A 12,592-nucleotide genomic window follows, 5' to 3' on the forward strand; every position below is an offset into this window, starting at 1 on the left:
TTTCAATGTATACAAAACAAATAAAAAACATTTACAACATTTCCCTAGCATGTGTAAAAAGCTGAATGGTCAAGACTTAACCTTTGCACCTAATGTACAACTGTCAGTGCCCTAACCATTGAGCCAGTGATGATCTGCTGTTATCTGCTGTATATACCTCTTATTTTTGTTTAAGCATTGCTGAGCACCACACCGCGCTCCGCAAACCTGCTCAGCTGTGCTTAAACCTGACCTTTTTGAAAAACATTAAAAGCATCCAGTTTATATTTTTAGATGCCTGGCACATGTTCCTTGTAAATGTCAATAACTACATCGGTAAATAAAATTAACATTAATATAAAAATGTAAAATTAACATTAACATAAAAAATGCTTTCCGATATAAAAGCTGAATGGCCTATTTTGGTATTCGACCCATGGACCTATGGCACACAAAGCCATGACTCTAACCACTCAGGTAACTCAGCTGTGAGAACCTTAGCTATACATTTATATATAACTTCTTCATAAGTTTAAGCACTGCTGACCAAAGTGTCACACCACGCAAACCCACTCAGCTATGTTTAAACTTTAAAGAAATAAAAATAAATAAAAAAATGAATCCATTATTTACTCGTTAAACACCATACATTACTTTCATAATGCATGGAGTGTGTTACAGTACCTGTCACACACACCCTGCATTACATTCCCTTTCCATTCATCATTTCAGTGTCCATGGACACTGTTTTCTATTGTAAAGTGCTGTACAGCACTTTGACAGTGCAGGGGTGTATGTTACAGATCTGCGAGCACTATTGTAACATGCCTCCTGCACTCATTCAGTATCCGTGTACATGGCTCCATCTCAGTAGGGTGCCTTCATTAATATGCAAGGTGCGCTGCCCAAAGGTGGATGCAGACATGGACACCATTCACTCCATGTAGGAATAATGCTATTCCTACATGGAGTTTATTAAATCCAGGGAATTGTATAATCTGGACCTCTCTGAAACCATCAATAAAAAAATGTCTCTCCTTCTAAAATATACTGACACTGTTTACAATGCCTGCAAGGTTTCATAGCCAAAGAGCAACTAACCACTTTAAATCTCTATAAAAGGTTCTTAAAACAAACATCCTTCCTATATACCACTCTGGGTAATGGGCTCAATTTTTGGAATTGTTGCCAATGATAGTAAAAGTATCCCCATTTTTATTAATCACCCCCTTAATTGCATTAAAATCCAAGTTACAGTTAAGAATCATAGCTTTACTGAAATCATATCTAACTTGTTGATCTTTGTTATTAAACACAAAATCCGTTTCTCCAATAAGAGGGTAATATATCTCCTGTTGCCTTTTTACTTAACTTCATCAGCAATCGTCTTAAACACAATGGAATATCCTCTTTTTTCTAACATCCCACTTAACTTAATACATTCAGCTTCAAAAAACCTTGTCTTGAGAAACCATCCTTGCCAGTCTGACCATCTGTCCTTTCACTAAAGTTTTCTTCTGAAAGTTGATAATGAATTACAATAGGTGGGTTTTCTAAAAATACTAGGTGCAAATTTGTTGTTACGTCTTTTTTAACTCAAAACATCTAAATAATTGATCTACTTGTGAGAGTAAGTCATTGTACATTTTAAATATTCAGTAGAGGTGTTAATGTAAAAGAAAAATACATTATATTTATCTAAACTGTGTTCCCAAGATATGTTAATGTTATCCAAAAAACAGACATACATGGACCAAGAAAATAGAATCAAACCTATAATTATGCTCCCAAAAGGCCATGACCAAATTGGTAAACAAAAGGGCACATGTCACATCCCTGGCGACACCAGTCTGTTGTCAAAATAACTGCCCCTCGAAAAAAATGAAATTATCAAAATAATCTCCATAAGATTTCTGAGCAAGATAATATTGTGCTCCAACTGACTATTTTGACATAAAACCACTCAATCCCTAAAACATGTGGAATGACAGAAAAAATCCTTAATATCTATAGTGACAAAAATAATTTTATATTTATACAAAGCATCCATAATTCTTGTTAAAAACATGCAATGAATCTTTATAAAGGTACTGGATGTTTGTCACATTTGCATGCTTAATATCTATAAATCTGGCCATGTTGCAAGTTCTGGATGATTTTGCATCCACTCTAGGGTATAAAGGTGGATCATTCAAACTCATGTATTTTGGGAATCCCAAATATGGTGGAGGTTTTGTTATCCATCCCTGTGACCAGAAATCATAAAACATGGCATCTGTCTTGTGATATGCAATGTTTTTCAGATTGATAGAAATCTCTTCATAGTTATCACTGAACAGAAGATAAAGCATCTTGTCAGTGTAATCATTTATGTTCATAACCACCAAATCCAGACCCTTACCTGGTTTCATAAGTCTAATTAGTCAATAAAAAGAAAGAAGGAAAGCAGCTTATTTCAAAGTACACATTGCATACTATAATGTTCCTGATTAATAATCCCATTGTTCTACAACTTTGGTGTAGCCACATGGGCTATACCCAGAAATGCTTAATTATCATTAGAATTAATTAGATGACTAAACATCTACTACTAGTATCCTATGCATTTATTGCTATAACAAAGCAATGTCTTTCAGCTTCTCTCATTAGGGGTCACCGCAGCAGACCACCAGTCCACAGATTGATTGGCAGTGGAGTTTTTTACTGTGTTGAGTTGCCAGCCTGGCATCCAACCTTCACAGAAGGCACACACATGCACCTACTGCATGTCTTTAAAACTCACTCAGCTGCAGGGAGGACATGCAGATTCTGCACAGAAGGTGCTCCGGACGAGAATCGAACCAATGAACCTTTTGCTGTGAGGTGAAAATGCTAATGACTGCACCACCGTGACCACAGCCAACACACCACCGTGGCTAACTCATTTATTGGTATAATACACATCTTAAATGGAACAAAAAGTACACTAAATATATTCTTTATGTAAACTGAAATGAAAACGTAAGATGATATAAACAAAATTGTGCAGTACAGTGATTTCTGAATAGGATTATCCATAAGAAAATGAACAACAAGCCATCTTGCTAGTTCCTAATACTTACAGTCGTCTTTCATATGTATTTCAGGTTTTCAAGACATTTGCTTTCTTCTTCTTTTCTTGTTCCCCTTCTTCTTCCTGTGATATTGTCCATCTGTTTGAACCTGGCATATGTTTGCTTAAATATCTCTAAAAGGAAAAAGGTCAGAGGGAGAACCATGCATTTAAAAGGAAAAATTGGATTTTAGAGGCATTACTGAAATGGAGAATAGTACTTGTTATCTGTGTCACGTTACTTTTCTATTTGTAATGAATGAAATAATCTTCTGAAGTTGGCTCTCTTGTGTACCTTTAGTTTCTGAAACCGTCAAGATGGATTTGCAGACAAAAGTTAACACAAATTCCATACTTGAACCTGACACTTTTCAAGAGTTGCAATGTACTAGTGTGAGGGAAATTTTAGAAAACAAAGCTGCAGAAATAAAATAAAACTCCTGGGTATTTTTTTCTTCATACTGCAAATAAAAGTTTGAAATGGGATTCTTTGGCCCAGTGTAACTGCTCTAACTATAACATTCAGAAATAGCGAAACTAAATTAAAGAACTCCTTTAGATTCTGTTTTCTGCGATATTTTGGGAGTTAATATTCACTCGGTATTTTATGCGAAAATTAACTTGAGGAAATACAACTTACACATCACTGATTGTGTTAGCCATCTGATGTTTGAACTGTCAGGGAAGAGACATATTTCACTCAGATGTTCTAGAACTTTTATTGGGGCATAATAGTGTCGTTATTCAAGTAGAAGAATGGATGCTAAATAGTGCAGAAGGTGTATATGACTGCTGTGACTTGGAATGAATGCACAGAGACATTGCATTATGTTACTGTAGCAGCTTAAGATAACTAGTAAGCAGACTGATGTATTGCTTTCTTTTCTTTTCTGACTTAAGACAGTCTCTGTCCTTTTGTGACTGTTTTAGAATGTCTTACTTTTAAAATATAAGTGGATGATGCAAACAGATGATATATGGGGACACAACTCTGTTTTGTAGTTACAGCAGCTCCATCTATAGACAGAAAAACAATATGCATGAGAAAAGTAAAAGCTGAAGAAAAGTGCCATGCAGACCATGTAAACAGCTTTAAAAAGAAAGAAAATATTTTGTGCACTATATCTGCATTGCCCTTACACCTAAATAGTCATATAAAGAATTTTGTTACACAAGGAGTGATCTCTGCAGAAACATAAGCTATTTGCCACCCATTCTTTATTTTGTATTTGTCAGCATCTGATCTGTTATTAGAATCTTGGGATCTCTAGACAAGACTTGTATACAATTTTCCAGTAGGAAAGTGTGAATAAGTGACTTCACTAAATATTTACTTTGAGGTTTCTAGACAAAACCCATTTCTGCAATGCAACCATTTCAATGCCCAAGAGTGTATGAAATACTTCAGTTTGAATGCAAATAAGCTACTCCTGAAAGTGTAATGGAAAGAACAATAACCACAAAGAAAGAGAGAAATAGTAGAAATGGTAAGGCTGGCATGTCTGGAAGTCTTAAAATATCATTCAGCTGATCTTTTTTTTTTTCATAAAAATATTAGGGAAAGTTGGTGACAGTATTTTTTTCCTTTTCTTCTCTGTTATTAACATTTTGGTATGACACAGCATTGTAGAATCCCAGATTAAATGTACAGGACAGCACAAACAAGAAATACAGCAGTTCATGCATTGTTTCATCCTATCCTAACAGCAATGTAAAAATAAGCATAGTTTCATCCTGTTCTAACAGCGCTGTAAAAATAAACAAAAATCAAATGATGAAAAACACATGCAAATATGTAGGAAAAAATCATACTAGATTATAATTAATGTGAGATTTTTGCAAGGAATAATATTGTAGATGTCTGGGATCATGAGTATAGGAGTTTTTGCCAAGTATTCCAGACAGGAGCCTAAAAGCTAACACATGAGAGTATGTCCACACTAGTATGGCATCGCTTGCACATGGTAATGTGAATAAGGCTGTATCACTGCTTAGAATGTGTGCCATGGATGGTCAGTATGGAGGAGGTATACATACATACACATGGTCAGATTGATGTACAGGGAATCCTAAAAATAGGACATTTTCAATTCTCACTTTGTAATTACTTTGCTTTTTGATGGCCATGGATGCAATGAGTGTTATTGAGATATGGAAAAACTCAATATTTTGGAGTGGTTTTAGGATGTTTGGGATAAAAATGCTTATGTCAGTCAAATATAAAGCACACATTCATTACATGAAGCTTCACATTTTTCTACTTATAAATTCTATACTAAGAAATACAATGTCAGTCTCCAACATGGCAATGCAGGAGGTACAGATGTGGTTTTACTGCTGTGTGTCAACAAGGTGTCTTGCATCCATTTCATAATCTTCACCTTGGGTATAAAGACATGAAGATTTGGTGATGTGGACTGACACCGCAGAACTTGTAATTCTTAGACAGGTGTATCAATGGCAGGCTTTCTTAATTTTGTATGATTCCACCCTCTATCCACTTCTTAAATCACTTGTCCTAGAAATGGTTGTCATTGTAGCAAGCTTAGCTAAGCAGATGAGACTTCCCTACCCCCATCTTACCCTGCAGGACCCCCAAGTGTCTTCAGACATGTTGAGAGATATAATTTCTCCAATATGACCTTGGTCTGCCCTAAGGCATCTATTCAGTTTGATGTAGCTTGTACACCTCATAAGTGAAGCATTTCTACTGTATTCTCTCAACCTGGTTGAGCAATAGCTCTGCTCTGACCCCTACCTCCTTAAATTACCAAGCTCCAGTTCCTCAGTCTGTCATTGAGAGAGTACATCAATCATCCAAATTAGTCTCATTTCTGCACATATTCTCTGTAATCTCATTCTTTCAGTCGGTACCTCAATATTCTGACCAAAGTGGGACATAAACTGATTAGTAAACTATGACCTTTATGCTTTGATTAAGCTCTCTTAACTTTCACAATCTGAATGCCTTTACTATTGCAGCTGCTACAAGCATCCATTGATCAGGCTCCTGGTCTCTTCTATTTTTATTCATGAAAAATACCGCAAAATGCATAAACTCCACAATTTTGGGTCAGCTGCTTTCTTCTCACCTATAGAAAGCGACTCACTGTTTCCCAAGAAAGAAGAATGATTTTTGATTTGGAGGTGCCATTTTTTTACCCTTGTTGCTTACACTCAGCATTGAAATGGTCCAGCACTCCCTGGAGATCACAGCCACTTGACAACAAGATAACACAATCATCTGCAAATAATAATGGTGCAGCCTTTATATCTCCTTACTAGATATGCTGCAAACCTTGACTACACATTGACAGAGCTCTAGCTGGGATAGTTAATTCCCTAAGCAAACCCTCATGTGGCACCCCTTCTCAACCTGAGTGCAGAAGCAGAAAAAAAATGTCCTACAGCATTATAGCTGAGTACCAAGAAAGGCATCTTGAGCTAAGAGGCATCATGTTTCTACATAACAGCTTTTTGCTACAGCACCTTTCTGTAATGTAGCAAAGTTTCAAACACATTGCCTAAAGACTTCCATGTCTCGGATCGCAGATGCTTAAATGATTATTAAATACAGCTTGCCCACCATTCACCATTTGTACTGAACAATAACAATTGTGCTACTGACTTGCAAGGATTGATCAACACCTTTTCTGTTTTGATGATCAGGTCTTCTCATTGCTTGCACCTATAGGTAAGCTGCTGCTTTTGCCCAGTCACAGCTATGATTATGCACTTTGATTTCCTGATCACGAAAATTGGTAAGAAAATGTAATTATTGATGTACTCTTATTCTACCTTGATCCTATACAGCTTAACACTGAGAATGTAGACACATCTCCATCTGAAAATAAATAGTGCAAAGTGAAGGTATAGTGGAAAGCAGTGTGCTATCGGTATCAATTTTGCACAACTGACTGTGACTGAGTAGAAACTTGAAATACATTGTCACTTAATACAGTGCCATCTTCTATGACATACTGACACCCTCCAGTACTTTACACAAAAAATGTGTATTTTCAACACATCTTATTCCAGATGCTGTCATGTTATGGCTAAATTTTTATAGGCTCATAGGTTCACAGGAGGTTACTAAGTTATTGGCCCTAGGGCCTTTATACACCTAGCCATATTATATCATTGTTCCCTTATTGACCAAGTTGTGTGGTCTATATTTGCAGCATGAGTGTATGATCAGCACCGACTGCCCTTATCCAAGAGGGACATAGGTAACACCACTGGGGAAAATTTATGGTCTCCCATCCAGTTGTTTAGCTTACGCTTAAATAGGGTCATTGAAGACCTCTGTTTTACATAAATTAAGAGTTTGTTCCAGAGGAAATGCAATCTCTGGGAGGTATACCTGTCTCTCCAGCATGTCATGTTAATGTTGCAGGCTATTTTAAGATCCCTGGAGAAAGTGAATCTTGTCCCATTTGACTTGCAGATATCATGCATTTCTATGAGGGCAGGGTCCAAGACTGCTCTGTAGGCCAGGCACAAGTTGCCGCTCAGCAGCCTGTAAGATACAGAGTACAGTGACAAGGCCAGTCTGTCCATGTAGGTCATGTGTTGAAGACCCTGAATTTTCTTGTTGAGAAACCTCTGAGGTCTCTCCAGCTGCTGCAGGTGTCTGGTGAGGTACATATAGAAGGGAGCATTGTACTCTATTAGTGGTCTGATGAGGGATAAGTACAGGGGCGTTATAACATCCTTAGCTCTGGATGTGATACCCTTACTTATGAGATGTGCAACAAAGAAGACCTTCCTTACCACTGTGGACACATGGTGATTGAAGTTAAGGTTGCTCTAAACCTGTCTTCCCAAATCTCTCACCACAGGGTTCGAGCTAAGGGGGGGTACTGTTAACATTGTAATTTGAAAAAAAGAGAATACAACTCTTATTACAGCCTTCCCACTCTAGAGCTCAATGTATTTGCAGGGGCTTCCCCTTTGCTGAAAGGGATGATAACACACTTTTTGCATTTAATTTAAGTCCATGGCTTTCGCACCAATCATTTGTCTGTGTAAGCCCTTTCTGTAGTATGTCAACATCGTTGGGGACTCAATGATTGTATCCAGTTTACAGTCATAAATGAATTGATAATCTGCAGGCTATCTATTTTCACCTGGACTTCTGCAAAATAGATTCCAAACAACAGGGGGCCCAGCACAGATCCTTATGGTACACCACTGGTAACTGGTCTGCTGGTAGAGGTGGAATCCCTGACTTTGACTGTATGCATTCTGTTGGTAAGCCAGTTGGCTACCCATTTAGTGATATATGGGTTAATTCCCAGCAGGGTGAGTTTCTCAATGCTGTCTGAGTAGGGGATTGTGCAAAAACCTTGGCTAACTCAACATAGGCTCTATGTACTGTTTTGCCTTCATCCATGGCTTTGGTGACATTCTCAAAATGTCCACCAGGTTTAATAAGCATGATCTACCCTTAATGAAATCAAATTGGGTAGAGCCAATAATTTGAAGGTCACCTATGTCTTTGTTGATAAGGTCTGTGATGAATTTCTCTATGGCCTTATAGATAAAGCTGATTAGGCGTATGGGTCTATAGTTCCCAGGGTCAGTTGATGGACCCCCTCTGTGCAAAGGAATTACTGTTGCTGTTTTCCACTCTGCGGGGACAAAACCATGCTTGGACTGTGGTTGAAGAGAGTGCCAACTGGTTCTATTAGGTTCTGTTTTAGACCATTTAGTAGGCAGCCTGGGATGTTATCCGGTCCCACAGAGGCTGTGTTTTTGGCTATGGAGAGTGCGGTTATGACCTGCTCTTTGGAGATACTAGGTAGAGGACTGGTGACAGGAATGCTTTGGGGTATGTCTGGTATGGACATGGTGGTGAAGTTTGCACCATATCTGTTTGCTAACAGATTGGCTATGTCCTCAGGGTGAGTATGAGTGGTACCATCCACTACTAGTTCAGCACAAAGCTGGCCCTTCCTTTTTGCATTTCTGATGTAGCTAAAGAATGCCTTGTGATTAGCCTTAGCTAGGGATGCTAGTTTAACTTTGTAATTGACATTAGAGGACTTTACAAGATATCTAACTTTAGAAATAAAACGAGTGAGATGGACCTGTCTCAGCTATGTGAATCAATACGAGTGTAACTGGACCCGGTCAAGTAAAGCACAATTTATTCCAGTCATGAACAGACACAATAATAACAGTTAAGCGCTTTCATCTGTAAATACAGACTTCATCAGAACACCATTACTGTGAATTACTGATAAATTTAAAACCTTTTTGGCGCCAAAAGGAACCACTGAAAGTGCTCATTTAAAGTGACAATGCATAGTATATACACACTCTACATATGAACATTATTAAAACCTCATATATGAAAAATATAAATATAAAAATATAAATATACATAAATCGTTAATACTATTAAAACTAAACATTAAAAACATGTGTTACACATAAATGGTCTCAGCTAATAAACTACTTAAGTTGTAATACTGATTTAATAGAAATAAAATCATTAATACCAGGGAATTTTGTGGCATTAGTTGCAATTTGCCAATATAATTCCCTCTAACCTGCTTGTTCATGCTGTGGAGGGTGTCCTTCCTCTGCTGAGCAAGTTCCCTCTTGTTCTTAGACCTTAGTTTCTTCCTCTTGCTGTATAACTTATTTATGCTTGATTTCCACCAGGGTGGCTTGTTTTTTGTGAGGACCTTGTTTTGATTTGTTCAGGTACAGCCGAGTCTATACATTTATATAGGTAATACAGGCCATTTGTGTACACCCCAGTATAAGAGTCATTGTTGACAGTGGTACTAGGGGGGTTGAAACTATTTTTGCTATAGCTTAGGAGGCTATAGTTTGCTTTGGAGAAAATGTTCATCCTTTTTACTCTTGGGAGGGGGATCAGGTATGATTGTTGCTTCAAACAAGACGGATTTATGATCAGATGATCAGACCTTACCAGGAAGGGCAACACACAGGGGGTAGTGCAGAGACCCCCTATGGTGGTGAGTACAAGTCTAGAACATTTCAGCCCCTTGTGGGGGTGCAGACTATCTATTGCAGAGCATATGTATTAACAAAGTCGAGGAACCTTAGAGGGAGCATGTTTGTGCTCATATATGACTCCCAGTTGATGGAAGGATAGTTGAAATCACCCATGACCAAGGTGTTTGGCTGTACAGTTAGTGACTCAAGTAGGTCCAGGTAGGGCAAACAGTTTTCGTGGCTCATGGTGGGGGACCTACCACTAACAATGATATGGAAGGGGTTTTTACCTACAGTTAGTTGGATTTGGAGTAGGTCTAAGGAGTCATACTGTTTGACCAGTCTTGAGGTGTATTTGTCTTTAATGAAGATGAATACACCTCCGTCTTTGGTTCTTTCATGCTCATTTTGAGGCCTGAACTTGCATGGCTGGAGTGCTCCCTGTGGTCTTAAATTATGTCTCTGTGACTGCACAGTCAACAGCATCTTCCAAGATAAAGAGTGCTTCCAGTGAGTGCAGTTTCTGATTTAGACTCTTAGCATTAAGCCGCACAACCTTGAGTTTGTCTCTAATGGATTTTTTTACGCCAGGAATTGTGTTGTTATGACATTGCCTAAAAAAGGCACTATGGGGGAGGCAAGTACCTTTGCCAGTAACTGAAGGCCAAGAGGTGACAGATAAAGACCATCTCTGGCAAACCAGCATGGTTTGTCAACCATATCTTTCCAGGCTGACAGATACTGGACCCCCCTGGATTAACACCAGAAGCTAAGCCAATTGTTGAAGTCAGTCATTTTTTGTTTATACTGAGGCATCATCCTGAGTGAAGGTAGAATGCAGCTTAGGTCTAGGGACATACCTGCCTGGGACACATAATCAGTCATGTCTCTCTTCATATAGTCCAGAGAGATACATCTCAAGTCATTCATTCCAACATGGACCATGACAGAGTCATAACAGTACTTGCTGTTGAGAGACATGAGTGCATGTGTGATCTGACCCTGGTACCTGACAGTCAGCTGACTGTGATCTTTTCCTTGTCCAGCCTGGTAAGGTGGACATCTGTGGTTCTCACTATGGAGTCATCTATGGCCACGACATTTGGTTTTGAGGTGTTTTGCCTTAGAGGATTATTGGCTGAGACACTGTTGTATCTATTATTATGTGTAGTGGATTCTATTGGGTCTGCAGTGTGTGCAGTAGGTTTGCACTTGGAAAGTCTCTGATCTTTAGGTAGGTTTCTAGCAAGGACTTCCACATATGTGGGTTTATGTGTTGTGAGCTTGTTATGTCCAAGAGATGAAGTGTGTGTGCTGACAACCTGTTTGATAGCTGATCTGTTGTTATGTGAGATAACTGATTCCAGATTAAATGTTTTGAAGCAAAGGTTTATTGATTTCAAAACAGCTGGTATTATACATTAGTATCTGTCTCATAGCTGTTATATGTTGGGACTGTCAAACGCATACTCATAGCTAATATACCTTAAATACCCTCTTTACCGTGTCATGTTTCTCAATGATGCAGCATCCACTGCAAGGGAAATGGGGGTTCAGACTCAGACATTAGCTTTGCCTCAACCATAAAAAAAAGAAAAAAAGTTATCCAGTTTGCACCTTATCTTAAAGCTTCAGTTCCAACATACAGACTGTTTTCCCTAACCTGGAGAGTTAAAGCTAATGGATGTTTAAGATCAATATCCTTGTCCATTTCTCATGTTTTAATATATCTCCTCTTCTCTCATTACAAAATAAATGTATTTTAATAGATAAACTAAGCAAAGCGGTATAATGTATAACCATTTATTTAATAAATAAGTGCTGATTCTATTCCTTTCTGTGCATCATGATATTCTAGGATACACATCGCCACACTTGATACCAATGTCTCATATGAGACTGGATTAATGTTTCATATAATTTGTAAGCCATATATGATTGCCATTTTGGGAATTAAAAATTAACTTTACAAAGAAAAGGCTGAAATCTTTATTATGGTGCCAGATCTGTTAAGTTATAGATCTAGATTTGTTCAATAAAACCCAAGTGGATATGAATTCTTTATTGTGTAGCTTGGACTTGGTTCAATTTAGTTTATTCCTCTCTTATAAGCATATGTTTGTTTGACATCCTTGGTACATAGTACATTATACATCCTCTTGAAGGGAAGTAGACTACAGCTGAAAACTATCACCTGTCACATGACAGAGCACTAAATATTGCTGTGGTAGCATAATCAACATTATACAATGCCTACTCTAAAAACGTGCACGTGGATTGGCCAGCCCAACCAGCGTGCCCGTTGTAAATCCCTCAATATACTAACGGAAAAAGGTCCGGTCGCCCGGACTTTTTCCGTTAGTATAAACTGTCTCTATGTTAAAAGAGTTTAACATAGCGACACAGATTTAAAAAGCAACGGAGATCTCCGTTGCTTTTTAAAACTGTCTCGCTATGTTAAACTCCTTTAACATAGCGACACAGTAAAAGCAACGGAGATCTTGCGATCTCCGTTGCTTTAACTGTCGCTATGTTAAATGAGTTTAACAT

Source organism: Protopterus annectens, chromosome 1.part1 (assembly GCF_019279795.1).
Source record: "Protopterus annectens isolate FY-2018-M chromosome 1.part1, PAN1.0, whole genome shotgun sequence".
Classification (NCBI taxonomy): domain Eukaryota; kingdom Metazoa; phylum Chordata; order Ceratodontiformes; family Protopteridae; genus Protopterus; species Protopterus annectens.